The sequence below is a fragment of the Bacillus rossius genome, chromosome 3, assembly GCF_032445375.1.
Source record: "Bacillus rossius redtenbacheri isolate Brsri chromosome 3, Brsri_v3, whole genome shotgun sequence".
Classification (NCBI taxonomy): Eukaryota; Metazoa; Arthropoda; class Insecta; order Phasmatodea; family Bacillidae; genus Bacillus; species Bacillus rossius.
The window spans coordinates 58559375-58576296 of NC_086332.1; the positions used below are offsets into that span (position 1 = coordinate 58559375).

At 36.0% G+C, this 16922-nt stretch overlaps 1 protein-coding gene across 5 annotated transcripts in view; it reads right to left on the bottom strand.

The window, feature by feature from the left end:
* The window catches only part of LOC134530757 (RNA-binding protein Musashi homolog Rbp6), a 1338028-nt gene that overhangs the window by 32885 nt on the left and 1288221 nt on the right, over positions 1-16922 (bottom strand). The window lies entirely within an intron of this gene.

The window sequence follows — 16922 nt, forward strand, 5'->3', positions numbered from 1 at the left end:
GCATGACCTAAACTAGTTTTAAATTAATCTTTTATGTGTAGCCATGCATTGCTTTATACTTCGTATATCATTTTAAAAAAAAAAATTGGATTTACCGAAACCCTGAAAAACTCTTTGTTTTGTAGGATTGTGTGAAGACCAATTTTTTTTTATTGCTATGTGAACGATAAACAAAAATTAAAAGAAAATTACACGACAAATCATTAATCCAAAACACGGTTTCATGTTCTTGATTCATGATAGGGTTGACTTAAAAGTTGGCATTAAAGTTAATAAAAAAACATTAAATAAATACTTATTAATTTAATAAATATCTAATAGGTAAACAATTAACAATAGCTACATTATAAATTTATTAAAAATAATGAGCAAAAACACGAAATTATAAAAAAAAATAATAATATATGATACTACCTCTTAAGGCTGATGTCACACTATGCGTTTCTGCCGCTGCGCTGCAGCTAAAACTTCCGCAGCGTTAGATGCGTGAATATTATTTCGACCATACGCATGCAGGTCTCTCATAATGCATTAAATAAATTTATCAATATCGATCATGTAAACAATAATCGATATAGAAGAAATCACAGAGTATAAACTGGCTACCGCTCCCGTTCATTCGCATAGTGTGACGTCGGCCTTTGGGCAAATCATTAAGGCCCGCCTTGTAAAACGTTTGGGTTTTCGCTTATGTCAGGCTTTTATGGAGACGTACAGTACTTCAAAAATGATATTAAAGAATAAATTTTGTATGCGTAAACACAGTTGTGCACACCCCGAAGATTAATTACTAGTGAGCGACTCTCCACGCAGTTAAGGAAGCAAAATTTTTATTTTGGATATTTGCCTCACTTAAAACATCGTGGCACTCACCAATAGTTAATTTTCTGAGAGTTCACGTACAAAATTATTTTGTTCAATCTCATTTTCGAAATATTTGTTACTTGGAAATATGTAATAAAAGAAGAAAAAAAATGGGTTAAAAAAATTAAACATGTATCCAAGATATTGCTCCATTTTTTTTTAGAAATGTGCTTCAAACATGGTTTATGGTAAAAAAAAATTATACAACCTCAAAAATTAATAGCTTCCATTACATGTCTAGGAAAATTACCAAATATTCCATTCGTTTATTTTAAGGCTATTTATAAAATTTCATTTTATACCTCCCTTACATTTTTTGTTCTGTCCAAAATATACATATAGTATAATATCATGGGCGTAAAAAATTCGCGCAAGTGATGACAATTACAAAGAATTGCGCTACACTTTACACGCATGATATTACACTAAGTGAACACCTGTTGAAGATATTTGTGGCAAAACAACAAACGCAACGGAAGCATAGAGTTAAAATTTTATAAACAGCCCTAAAAAAATAATGACGAAGAAAACGAGAAAATCGCCATGGCGTGTGATGGCCCGTGAGACAGAAATTTAAGTATTGTTTCAACTTTATTTAAGAGCATGAAATACATATTCTGATCATTGACACTTGTAAGGAAAAAAAAATTTCAGTTTTGAAAATAGTTATTAATGTAGGCCCCATAATCTACGAAGAATACAGATACCTGGCTTTTCCGGTTTACGGACCTAAAATCCTGTGACATTTACGTGACAAAGTACAGGACTAAAAGAAAATAGTAAAGCTATTAAGATAAATACTGATAAATAATTGTTACAATTTGAGTTTACGTCATGCCTTAAAATTTAATTATTTTTTGGTGGTCGCACGAACACGATTGTTAAAAAAAAAAAAAAATGCTAATCAATGAATTCCATCCAACCCAAGTGTTTCGATAAAAAAAAATCGCAAATGAATAATACAACAATCTTAGTAAATAGCCTATTCATGCTCGGTGGCTCTGAGCCCCGCGACAAAGGCTGGGAAAGTTCGGAATTAGAAGCGAAAACACCTGCAGTTACGCTACGTAACCGCAGGGTCTCGGTACACTAGTTTCCAAAAACAAAAAAAAAATATACACACAAAGGAAAAGCAAAGACAAAAGACACTGCCGGTAGCAGCAGGACATAAGACGCATTGTTAACTAGAAGGATGTGCCGGCGTTTTTTTTTCTTCTTTCATTTCTTCACCCCACCCATCCATTTTCAGCTGCTCAACAATTGTACCGAAACAGACCCTCCTCCCTCCTCTACCGGTCTCCCCCCCCCCCCCCAGTCCCATGGCATAATCTGTCAAATCCAGGCTCCAGCGTTGTAACATTCTCTTATTCCGCGGAAATTCTCTCCGGGAAAGCGCTTCGGTAAACAGTCCACGTTCTCTGCCTGGTCTGCAGCACAACCGAGCCGTTAACGTGGAGAGAGAGAGAGCGAGAGAGTGAGAGAGAGAGAGATATATATATATATTTTTCCCGCTGCCATCAGTCTGATTAGTGTAAACAAGTTCGATAATTTTTTTTTTTCCCGTGATCTCCAAACAATTTATATTCGAAGAAGAACGACGTTTCGATGCATCGTCGAGAAAACTAAGTACCAAGAACCAAAGCATTTTCACGTTTTTTTAAACCACTCATCGTATATATAAAAAAAATAATTAATGTTCTAAGAGCAGTATAGCTACGTTCAAAATCAGAATTAATAATTTAAATAAGTGAAACGATTGTAAGATAAACTCTGTTCATAAAATACTGCTGAATGTAAAAGAGTGAAATTAAATTGTGAGCGTGTGTTGTGGGGATTTACGGCTACATCACTATGGATGAATGGATAATTTAACTTCTTTATTAATGAAAATTGTAATATCCGCAGATTCTTGAAACCGTTTGAATTTGCAACAAAAGTTTACCAATTTGTGGTACTTTCACTATTAACGTTTATAAAGGTGCCCAGAAAACTTACAAACAGAATTCCCAAACTTTTCCCTGACCAAAAATTTAATATTGCCATTGAAAATAACCAATATAATTTTTCCAGCTTGTTGATAATAATGACTAAATCATAAAATACATATTGTTTACACAGTAATAAAAATCTTGGAAACTATACACAAAGTGATCATCTTAGATAACATTCTTATTGAACCCCTAACATGTCCAAAAAATACAAATCTGCTCAGAAATACTTGGCACACCAAATTGTAGCGTAGAAATACTGAACCCAAATATAATACACAAGTCACAGTTAGTGAAGTAGCTATGCGGGATTACTCTTTGCTTTACAGTTTCATTTGAATTTCCTTATTTAAAAATATATTAATTGAAACAAAAAAAAAATTTCTGTCCACAGATTAATCACGCTTTCATTAAGTCCACAATTTTTCTCTTCCCACTAGAGCTCGGCTCGACAGTGACTCTCTACCGCTAGTTTATTAAAGCGCGCCTCTGTCCCCACACACTGCCTCGCACTACTCACTCGTCCGTCGCACACACAGCACCTGGGTGCTTCGGTCCCCGATGCACCAATATTAATGCAAGAATTCCGCCTCTCGTCGTCCGCTATCACTCACCAACAAGTGATCACATTACCTATTCACCCCACAACTCTCGTCTCTCAGAGGATTCATCAGTCTCGCACTCTCGCTGGTGTAGCAACAAACCTGTGACCCACCCGCAACTCACCACAGGCCGGTCTCCGTCTTAAATACCTGCCAAGTCCTGCCCTGCAAAGGTTCCGTAGATCTCCGAAGCGTGGCGTAATCAGAATCCCTACTTAACACTCGAAGATGCGAGAACATTGGCGTCCTAGTTACGCCACTTCACGCAGACGGGGCTCTGGGAACGTGCCGAACACTTGAGTGACAGGGTGAGAGGCGCTGCTCCTAAGCGGATTAACGCAGACGGAAGGACACTACCTGTCCGGGAGGTGAGGCATCCCCTGAAACCCCCGGGACGTCTGTCCTGCCTCGTTGCCTCGCCTTTAGTATCCTCGTAACTCTATATTTCCTTGATTTTTTTTTACAGCAATATAAATTCTGTGACAATTTCATGGTTTCCCTGTCTTCCCTGATTCTGGTCAGTCTGTTTACGTGATATTAGGTCCCGTCATTTTGGATTTTCCATCTTTTGCTATAATTAAATCTTTAAACTATTTATTCGAATGTTTTGACATGTCAAGGCATAAATATCATCTCTCAGACCCTCTATCCCTTGTTGCAACCACGTATTTACTAACAGGCTCTAGTCTGTAAGCGCCGCGAGGAAACAACTTATTACTTCACACAGAAGACTACACTGTCATGATAATCACACCAGTCTTATAGTTTTGACTTCACGCAAGTAGCCAGAGCTAAGTCCTATGCCACATCGACTCAAAAAATGTAGAATGGAAGCTTTGTTGCAAGTGGTTTTTCAAAACATTTGAAATTATAATATGGCGAGGCCTCCCCCTTAAGAGTACAAGGTAAGTATTAGAGCATTACTCACGATTTAAGAGTGTAGTATCAGGATTAAGATCGCTGGGACTTCATCTGGGTCAAGACCCTTAGTAGTCGTCGTTCTTTGAAACGCGACACATGAAAACACGTATCTCCGTTGCACAAGCGAAGAAAACAGACGCGCCCTGTGTAAACCCCAACCCATTGCTCCCTACACGAGTAAATATTTGATCAACAGGGCATCGAGCCAGAGATATCGCGTTGAGGAGGGTGGAAAAGGGGGGTGGGTGGGAGGCCACTCAAATCGACACATACACTTGCTTATTCACTTAGTTCGCGAATCGTCCAAAGATCGATTTGTGTGTACGTGTGTGTACATGCGGACACAAAGCATGAGCGCATCTGGGATCGCGTTTATGGAAGTCTCGCACCAACGTTCGCCAGTCGCAGTAAATTTACGCGGTTTTATTTATAACTGTGGTCCGTTGATCGCACGACGGAAGCTGCGCCTGGCTGGCACCAGCGATAACCAGAAATTTTGAAAAAAATAAATAAAAAATTTCGGTAACATTTTACGCTTCGTTCTTCATTTGCAGCGAACGAAACGCCGCGCCAGCACGTACGCACCTGGCTTTAAAGCGCTTGAAGTGTTCAATCAAGCCGACTTTTATCATCGCGGGCACGGGATACACTTCCCCCACCACCCCGGGGGCTAGACCACTCTCGCTGTAATTAAACTCGCTCGGCATCACAGGGGGATGCAATCTCAATCCACCCCGTAACGAGCTCCTGTAATTTACAGCGTGGGCCGACCGAACTTTCCTTTCTGCGGTGCTTTCATTTATGTGAATTAAATTCCCCCTGCCCCCTCTCTTTGCGGTACATGGACACCACCTACATAATTGTGTTTCACGTGTCTGTAGAAAATCTGCGCTGAAAAGTTGAAATACAACAGAGAATACAAAGAATTGGACTTTCAATTGAGCAAAGTAAAAAAAAAAAAAATTATAAAAACTCATTATAGAGGAAGATGAATTTTATTACTGAAACAATAAGATAGGATGCATGTAACGTGTATTTATTAACCGACTTCAAAAAAGGATGAGGTTATATGTTCGTCTGTATGTTTTTTTTTATGTATGTTCACCGATTTCTCCGTCAATTGTGGATAGTTTTTCGAAATTATTTTTTTGTTTGAAAGGGTATACTCACGAGGTGGTCCCAATGTCACCAAGTCATAATCTGATGCGGGGATCACATGTAAATCGAGGAAAATCCTGAAATGTTATAGGAATGCACACTGTGTTTTTGTTGAACTCTTTTAAATCAAAGGAAATATATTTATGAATGAGGTGTTTAAGCTTAAGAGTCATCACTTAATGCTGCTGAGATGATGATGGCAGCCACAGCACTCCTTAAGGGGCCTCCCTAGTAGCTTCAGAAGTTAGCGGAACACTATGTTTTTTAAATAATGATGGGACTTTATTGATCGACACTACGAATCTGAAAATTTTTCACCCACGAGAAGATACTACACGAATTGTCTGTATACTTTTACATTTATGTTTTTTTTTCTATCAAAATATGAAATAAAAAATCACCAATATGTCCAACTTTGGGGCCATTTTATACTGCTTAGGAGAATGACAGAAAAAAAGTACAAGTCTAGAAAAAAAGATAATTTTTTTCTGAAGAAATTCATGTATTTAAAACATATAGTCATCGCTCTGAATTCCGAGATATATTTTCCGCAATTTCTGCAAATCCTGAAAGTTTTCCACCGTCTCGTGCTGCCGCTCGGCGAAGCCAGCTCGCAGGCCACACAGCTCAGGTAGCCGGGTGGAGGAACACGTGGCCGGAGGGAAGGCAGGCTACCTGTGTGTGCGTGCGTGCGTGAGAGGGAGACAACCCACAACCGCAAAGGTAAGATAATCCCCTGACCGAAAGAAATTCTCAGAATTGCTTTTAGTGTGCCTCGCCACAGTACCATGTGCTCGACTTACTCTGTGTGTATATTCGTGTATCTCTAAAACATCGCTTTTTTTTTTAACTACTAATATCCTAAAGTTTACAATACTAGATCATGTATTACGAAATAAAGTATTGAAACTGATCAATCAACACGTTGAAATTTGTCGTACAAACTATTTATTGGTGACTTTACAGTCTCGCTAGCTAATTCGACAAAATTTTTATTTAACTTTTAACATGAACATACACTTCAGTGTTTTCCTTCTATTTTTAATAAATATTCAAAAAACAATTATTATACTGCCCAATATTTTTTTAAATTATTTTAGTTTTCCAAAATGATTTTACACATCTTACAACGCTGAAGAAAAATTTATACTGGTATTAACCAAATGGTTAACTATTTACAAAAGTTTTCATACTTAAAAATGTAGGTTTATATAAAATGTATCTTAAACTAAAAGAAAAATCATATTTTGAAAACTAAATGTTATTTTTCTATGCTTTTTGGTTAGATAGATATCTGATGGTCTTCTCTGTTTTAAAAATGTTCATGGAATGATAAATAAAAAATAAAAACAAGGGAAGATCTATATTAAATAAGCTAGTCAGAAGTATATATATGTTCCTCCTGGCGCAGGAGTCACGAGGAGTATTGAAGATGAGGTCAGTGACCGATCGCTCACATATGTAATTATGGATGGTACGTTATTAATTACAAAATTCAAAAACCATTTGGAAGTTAAAAAGTATAAATAGTGGCAATGTTTAATGAAGATGACGTAAATTTTCAGATAAACTTATTTCTACAGCTCGATTAATTAATAAGGACAGGAAATAAATTTTTTACAGCAATTATACAAAATTATTAAAATTTTACAAACCACAATTAATTTATCCAAAAACCAAAATTAAGTAAATATTGCCCATACATTACAACATCCACGAAGAACCTTGCAAATTATTTTTTTTAGATGCATTATTTTGCATTCAAGTTCTTTTTGTTTAATACTTCACCTACTTATAATTGTTACATATTTGGCACATGGTCCGTCACGCCCAATTAAAGGCCCTGAATAAATATAACGCGTTTCTAATCAAATTTCACGCCTGTTACTTTACCTGCAACCCGGAGCAGTGTGACATAAATTATTGTACACTCGTGACGTTGGCAATCAACTTAAATATTTATGAGTTAAAACAAAACATAACTATAACGGATAATAAAAAAAAATGTAAAATTTTGAAAGCTTGTTATGTTTTTATATAGTACAAAAAGCAGTTAAACCATTAATCATTTGTTGTTGAAAAAAAAATCCGTAATCTTTCATGCTTTTTTCCTTGATTTTTATTTCCAGATATTTTCGTTCTAGAAAAAAAATTAAGGTAGCCTTATTCCAAATTTGTTATGATAGACGTTAGTTAACTAAGAATATAAATTCGCTTTACAACCACAGCTTGTACACAAGTCGTAAAAAAACATGGGTTCTACTTACAGGCCGTATTGAACTTAGTAGGTTTATGACAAATACAACAGCAATAAACATATGGCTGAGTCTGCTTCCATGTGCACTTTTTTTTTAAGTTATCACTTTTAAAGCGGGTAAAGTGTAGGCTACCTATCAAGTAGCTTAGCATTACCCAAAGTGAATGTCGTGCTCCAGAAAATGTTCGAACTATGTAATATTTGCATCACTGTTGCGTTACAGACCTGCAACTTTTTTCAGTGCGCGATGTCACTCTTATGTAAAAATATGTCGTGTTTAGCGCAAACGTGTTCGAATGAATCCACATCGAGCTGCCAAAGAATACCTATCGATGTCGGCAACATACATAAGTATACAAACCATCGTTTACAAGTGTATTCATACGTAAGTATATAACTGGCGGCGGGCCATGATGCAGTTGGTTCTTCGCGTACAGTCCACTGACGGGATAAGAAGCGTCAAAGATCTTATATGGCTATTCTGTAAACTTGTATGTAATTTCACTGCCTGCTTTAGACAAACAACATCCATTACTTTCAGCTTTGGCTTGAAAAGAATTACTCCGGCCGGGTTTCTTATAAGACTTATTTCAGCTCCTCGTGCGACCAGTGTGTATAATTTGTCCGCGGCCTTATCTTTGGGTGAAAGTTATTTGGAAGGGAAGTTGTGTTGGTAATGTTATTGTTCATCATGTATTACATAACAATTCGACTTGGATACGCACATGTGTTTTTAAAATATAGGTATGTTTAATAACTTGCAATACAAAGTACCTATGTGTTGAATTTCATGTATTGAATTTTTTTATTACATGATGTACGAACATAATAATTACAATATTTCATGAGAAATTTTTAACACTTTTTACAAAGCAATCTCTAATTTCTTCCACACCTCATGGTTAACCTTACTATTTTATTTCATGTTTCAGTTGATTTAAACTGTTTGGAATCATAATATGACGGACAATGAAGAATATTAGTTTCAGTAAATTTTATGTGAGGATTTACTTATTACATTAAATATACCTCAATTTTTACCTCAAAGGAAAAAGTTGCATATCATTAAATGATAAATATTTGTTTCCCTTTAATATAGTTTATGAACATAACTTATTGTGATAATACCTATTAGTTAAATTGTGTTTTTGCAATGCTCTCCTATTGCAGTAAAATTCTTGGGCAAATTGAATAGCATATAGTCGATCTTTAACATAAGCTTTTAGAATACATAAACGTAATAAATTATGTTCTCGTGATTTTAACAATTAAATATTTCTTCGCATGAAAAAATTAATTAACTAAAAAAATATTTCAGTAAATTTATACTCAAGGACTAAAAATGTTTATTTTAGTTTTAAAAAATATTGTATGTATGTATACTTTTCTGAAAAAAGTATATTCAAGAAAACAAATTTTCTTCTTTTTTGTTTTGATCTTGAACTTACTTGACAAGCAATATTGAACTTCAACTTTATACTTTCGGTATAGCACTTTTCGATTTATTCTTCTTCAAACGGGAATTAAAAGTAATGAATAAATAGTATTTTCCTCTATAATTATTGCAGCCGTATACTGAAAAGTTAAACTTTCCTTTATTTGCATGACGCGGAACTCCTAACTAGACAAAACGTTTGTTATTTATTTTGAACGTTTTATTTATGTTTCCTTTCGAACTTAAATGAAACTCTTAACATTTAATTTCATCAAAAGTTATACAATATAAGTATCAAGTTAAAATATTTTTTAAGTGAAGTTGTGACTATTTTGTTGTTGAAAATGACACTCTGAAGTTTGAATAAAAGTGAGAAATGATAAAAATATATTTGTAGTTAAAAACAGTTAATTCATTTCAAATTCAATCTTTTGTACATGCATATTGCCAAATAAATTCCACAATATATTAAATTCTATGCATTTGAATCTATTCGTATATTCTGCAGCATTAATTCCTATAAGCAAATACTTATTACGTACAATGTACTTTTAGTCCTGTCGTATATAGTTATACAAAATTTTTTATCAAAATTATTGTTTCGTCTATGCGGTTATGGTTGAAAAAGAAAAAAAAGTAATTTATATTATTTTTAAATTCGGTTGTTAGTAAGAACATGTATTTAGTGTAATATGACATACATTATTCTGTTTATTAAAACATTACTATCGATAACTCTATTTTAGATTTATCTGTATGTTATAAGGATTTCAACTTGATTTTTTTTCTTCGGCTTATGACAGCAGCAAATTTTGTTTTATCGCATATGTAATGTTTTTATGTTTTGCATATTATAATTAATGAGTTAGTATTTGTTAGCGGGTGAGGCTTTTTCACAAATGGACGCGTTCTTGGCGGCTAGCAGGTAGGACGCGTGTATTACGCAGGCTGGATAGGGAAGTACGACTGCGGGCGAGCTCCATGATAGAAGCAACGGGAGAAGTAGCACTCGGCTATTTGTATAGGTTGGGATAGCTGTGCGAATGGTAGAACAGACCACGGGTCTATGGTGAGGAAAAAGGTCCCAAGCTCGACATCCCGACGATGAGACCGTTTACGAACTGTCGATGGATCATCAGGAAAGTCAACAACTTGTTCAGAAACTTGAGTCCCTCTTTCAAAATTCAGTTTAATACCTGGAGATGACTATATTCGATGTTCTACCAAGCGAAGCAAACTCTTAATTCATTACTAGTTGATGTTTCATATTGTGACGCAAAATAAAATTGTGAATTAGCTTACTTTGCTCATGCCAGGTTTTACAAGTTTGGTCAAAGTTAATTAAATGAATAAAAATTGTGTCCCTTTGCTGCTGGCTACCCGCAAGAAATTACCATGGTGAATAATAGATAATAATTTAAATCGACATGGAATATTATATGATTTTTATGGGATTGTGTTTTGGTAATGGTGTGTGTATTTTTAAGAAACTGTCTTGTGTATTTTATTACATTCACTTCACGTAACGAATTGCCTGAACGTAATGTTATTGTTTGTTTGTTTTAATATTTCGTTTAATTGAACAATAATACATAGTTTGCCGCTTCGAGCGACTACAGAAATGACAATACAATTAGTTTACAGTGTTCCAAACATTTTAGTTTCCTCTACTGTACATGGGGCGAATATTTTTTATGTTATGTTTACTGAAACCATTTTACGCGCTAAGTGAGATGTTGCGATTGCGTAGAAGCGAAAATATGTCTTAAAACCCTGGTAATTCTATGAATTCCATTCATTAGTTTACTCGGTGATCCGCAGGGTCTGTTGTTATGACTGAATACATGTGCACTTCCTCTATGTAGCGTGGCTTCATTGAGATGAAAGCATAGCTCACGTTGATGAAATACTTATTAATTAAAAAATAAAAATGTTATTTTATGCTTCAATTTCTGTTAGTGTCGTACACAGATTTAAAATGTAATGCAGAGTTCCTTAGTTTTATGTATATTGAAATTTGCTCATGTGTAGAGTAGTTATTAAAAGCATAAAAAACATATATGACGAATTGTTGTGTATTATTTCCATTAGGCGTAACCATGAAAATAGATAAGATTTTATCATTATGTGAAACCTACATTTGAAATGTTGGCGTTTAAATATTTATAAAAGCGTGTGAACACTTAAAGCGCTATTTATCTATTTAGGAAGTAGGTAGTTTCTTTGATTTTAGAAGGTTTTTTTTTAACAAACAACTAAATTAATTCAAAAATTTGAACTACTGCAAGCAAAAAATACTTTATTCAATTTTTATTTTAAAATAAGCCTTATATTCTACCTTGCTTACACTTTATTATCGAAATGGATTTTTTTTTGACAGAGATGAATACCGTAAATTAATACACAAAACAAACATGTTTTTGTATGATACAATAACAGCTAGTGACAGTGACGAAACCAAAATAATTTTGATAGTTTGTATAGAAAATCCCCAACAGTAGTGGTGATATATTTAGGGATTTCGTTATAGATGGGTACTATTTCACAATAAAAAGGAGTTATCGTCAATTATCAAAGCAGCCATATTTCGTATCTTCTTTGACAGCCTAAATACAGCACCAAATTACGTACTTGGCTAAAAATTAATTCCAGCTGCATGTGTACATTCCGGGAGGAGGGGAAAATCTCAGGGTGGCCCGAACCTCCCTGAAATAAAAAAAGCCCATCGGAGGGGGCCCGCTTGGATTTGCAAAATCTTCACGTTATCGCGCGGGCCTCATGGGAATCCTACAGATTTTCGCCCGTGATTCCAGCTATACATTTCACTGACACCTTGAGCACAACAGTCAGTGCACACTGAGTTCTTACATACCACCCGCACTTGTCTTCGATAAAATCTGAACTCAGGTGGATTCAGCATGACTGACTAAGCCTGTAGTCTGAATCCACCTGTAGGCCGCTGTTGCAACAGCTAAGAAATTTACACTGCTCGTAAACAGTCTGTATGTAACTCGGAACGGGATTCCAGTTCATTCGTGTATATTTATTCATCATATTATGCAACGTTAAAGTCATTAAAAAATATTTAAAAAAATAAAATGCTAAACATGTAATAAGTGCCAGAAAATAATAATATGCTGTAATATTTAGTGTACCTAAATACGACGTGAACCCTAGAATACAAAGTTGACGATGTGTCGTTGGTGGGATCACTTGTTTGTTCCTGACATTTTTTTCTCTACAGAATTTTAAAGTGAGTTTGACATGCACTTTTTCTTCAGGAAGTAAGTTAAAAATTTGTTTGTCGTTATTGCGATTTCAAAAGTTGATTTGTGTCTAAGAGTAAAAATATGTAATATTATTTTCATCATTTTATTCCCAGTTTTATTACTCAATCTATTAGTAGGACGTGATTTCTCGTCGCGGTGCGGAAGACTTTTATGAATGAAAGCATAATGTTCGTGCAAAACCATTCATCACACAAATGTCAGTTCTAAAGTATAATGTTGTAAATTTATTTTTAATTATAATAATTTTTACAATTTTTTTTCTGAAAACACAAGCTAACGCATCAATTTTTGGTGACAATTTTTTGTAATGTATGTAAATCTATTAATTATGTAGAACATAATTAAAAAAATAAAAATTCATGTTTAAACAGAATTGACGATTGTTTGGATTTAATGGATATGGACTGGATCGCAACACTAATTTAATGTTTCAAGTTAATAAACACTGTCAGGAAGCAAGCAAGGCAATATGAGAACATTATCTTTTGGTTGAATGTAGCGAAAGGGAAAAACAGTCACCTTTCTTGCCACGATCTTGTTCGCAGATAACGCAGGTATAAGTAGTAAATGGACTCCACACAATGACAACCCTCCCATTATTCCGCCCCCTCGCTGAAACGCCCTCTCCCCCCTCCACCAGGGCGCAGGCGACAGGCTCAGGTATATCGCCCCGCCCAACCACTGGCCGTAGCACGTGGCCAGTGGCCCACCGCGCTAAACATTTTTACTAGGGAGGCCCCTTAACTGTTATGAGTTATGAGAATACTGCAATATATCGACAGAAACTACCTACTTAGCAGTTTTTGGATAGACTTGGACGAGTAACACAATAAACAAAACACAGTCACTAATCTAAAAATTCAAAAAAACAAAATACAGGTTTAATCCAAAAGAAAACAATGTACGTAATAATTTTTATGTATTTTTGTCTTATTTCGTTTAGTAAACAGTATTACAATTACTTATTAATTGTTTTCTTTCAATTTCTCGGAATTTTTTTTCATCATGTGATCGGTTAAGTAATTTATTTGGTACTAAATCACAAAGTACAATACCGTCTAATGTTTTCACTCGACTTGGGGCAACATACACTTGACTTTTGGCAAAGGTTAATTTTTTTCCTAAGTAAATGACAGCTTTATTTAAAATGGTACCCTGAAGCTTATGCACTGTTACCGCCCAACTTAGGATTAATTGAATCATTCTTCTTTCTACATCCCCATAGCCATTTTTTGCCTAAAATGTTACTGATACAGGTGCTATTTCAATTAAGCCGTCCCTCTTTTTCACTTTAGTGCCAATAGTCTCATCATCTAATTTGATACAAACTACATCAAGCAGTTCACCTGCTTCATCTTCTTCTCACAACGGAGAGCAGGTCACCTAAACTTGGGTATGACTCCCATAACACCGTTGACGAGACCTTCAGTAACTGATATGTTACGCCTTAACATTACTCTCGAACCTATGTCCACTTTTAGCACGTGCAACAAATCACCACAGTTATTTTCATCAGCAGTAATTACATTAGATGGTAGTCTTTTTCCGTAGGTTGCGGCCTCTCTCGACTCATCGGTAGTGTGAAAGATATAAACGTGACATTACTGATGTAGTTTATGCGTCATTTTAGAGTTAAATTCATTCACCAATCTGATCGTTTGAAAAATTCTAACTGCAGTGCCATCTGCGAAATCATCAACCTGTTCAACTCGCCGTCTTTCACACAAAAGTTGCAATTGTGAGATTGTAAGCTCTCCAAACAGCAAATTATTTAATAAATCGACAAAGTTCACAACCCTATTGTTACGATTTACCGCGGGTTCGTAAAGGATAGCCCAATTAAAGATTGTATTTCACACACAGTTTTATTTATTTTCACTACTTATGTCAGTTACAATTAATATTCTAAGATGGCACTTAAAGAAATGTCTATTCCCCAGTCACTCGTTCCGCACACCTCGCTGGGCCGCACCTCTGGCGCAACTCTCACCGCAGCACCCCTCGTGGGTCTCCGTCGCAGGACTTCGTCGTCACACTCCACCGCCGCCGACGCACTTCCCCTTCGCCGAGGTTTCGCTCGACTCCTCGCTCGCCACTTCGTTCGGGACTCCGCCGCGCCCACGACTCTATCGCCCGGAAACTATCCCGCGGGAAAACTCCTGACTTCACTGAACTCACTCACGCCCTGGAACCTTCGTCCAAGGACTTCGCCACTCTGCCGCACCCGCGGCACTATCGCCCGGAAACTCCGCCGCGGGAGAACTCCCGACTGAACACTCCGAACTCCACTCTGACTCTGACTCGAAGGCCGGCCCTACCTCCTTATATCAGTGTTGCCAACCTTTTGGAACATATTTATGCTACAACTAAAAAAATGCTATTTTGAGAAAAATTATGCTACATTTAACCAATTTTCTTTTAAGTTATTTATTAAGGTAGAAAAACATTGCTTTTACGATGCAAATTAATAAAACTGTAAAAAATTTCCAATAATTAATATTGCACATAAATTATTATAATATGCATTATTATAAATTAATATCCAATTGCTTTTTAGTCCAAGCTGTTTTTCTTTACACACACATACATATTAATAGCCAAATACAGCTAAGGAAAAGCTTCATCCTCTGTACTGCTGTCGTCAGCTGAATTTAGCACATTCGCAGAAATAAAAGTAGGTACTGGTCCTGGGATACAAAGATGTCTTTGTCATGCGGCCAACCATGCTTTTGGTTGGAGTGAAGCCTGTACAGCATCCAGACATCTTCACTGTTTGTCTTGCTAGAAGTGTTCCATTGATCGTGGAAGTAATCATCATTTCCATACAAACGATACCGCTTTCAAGATGTTGCTGAAATATAGCAGTGTGTGTGGCTGTGTAATCAGAGATCCCAGTTCTTGCATGTAGCACCGAAACTGTGTTATCTACTGTATTTAGTTACATTTGTAGCTTTTGAACTAGATTCTTTACAGTTCATTTTTTCTGAAATAAAGAAATTATGCTACTTTTGCGTAGCATAACTGGCTTCATATGCTACATGCTACAGCAACAACAATTCTGCTACATGTAGCATAATTATGCTACGGTTGGCCACACTGCCTTATATAGCCCTTGGGTTCCCGTCCAGAACAATCGGGAATGTCTCCGAGATATCGCGCAACCTTCGCCGTCGAAATGCCCAGAAACGCGTCGTGAGTCCTGTCGAAGGACGCGGCGGCTGCTCAAAGAACGCCGATAAACGCAAGCATCGGGTTCCCACAAAACGCGCCGATAAACATGTCTGAGTCCTTTTATGCCGCAGTGCGGCCTCTTTTACGTAACTCAATCTGAGGCAGGTGCGCGCTGCGAAGGTCAGGATGTCGCGAGATAGTATGACACGAAATACCAGGGAGAGGATGCGGGTGGAAGGGGGCGCAGACAGGTCGAACGAGCGCGGCGACGCCAAGCACTGCAGCCAAGCGCGATCGTAACACTATTTTGACGCGTATTGCTTGTGAGTTCTCAGAAGGAGAACTGTTGACGGTTACTGCATAATATCACCAAACAACAATACATCGAAACCTCAAAAAATAAACTATTGTTTTTGAACTCCTGCAGACGTAAATTATTACTCACAAATTTTCGTAGGATACCATAGATATTTCATCCACTACTAAACATTTGATGTAACGCCACTTATGTCTTTCCCGTCCTAAATGCGGTCCACTCATTTTACGATAAGACATGGTAGTGCTCTTTTCTATTGGAAGAGAAAAAACTGAGTGTAGGGTTCTACCAGAAATTTGCCGTGCCGCAACACCCGTCAAAGCCGCCACTTTAGTAGGCCTGCCCATGAAGCTAAGTTAGCGACAATTTAATTGTTATAGGTACTTAACTAAAGTAACCTATATATTACTTACCTACCTATATGAACACTAAAAATGGAAACGAAACCAACTTTAAAAAATATATATCTAACCGACTTCAAAAAATAAATCCCTACACTAAAAAAGCGAAAAATAAAAATACAGATTTAATCCAAAATACAACAATGCACATAATAATTTAATTTATTTTTGTCTTATTTAGTTTAGTACACAGTATTATAATTACTTATTAATCAATCTATTTACATTTATGATTTATTTATACAATTATAATGTGACAATTGTTGTCCAAAACTAATACATATAATTATATAATAAAATATTATTACTGGTATGTGCTACCTACTGATCGGTTTGAAGTCGGTGCCAAGCCTGAAACAAAATAAAAATTAAAGATATAAACAGCTTAAATTTATACCGGACTGTAACTCTAACGAAATACCTAAATAAACATTTCGTTATTGATTAAAGATCATCCTATAAATAGCTATGTTCAACAGTCATATTATGCAAATCTATCAACTACCTACGTTATAAAGC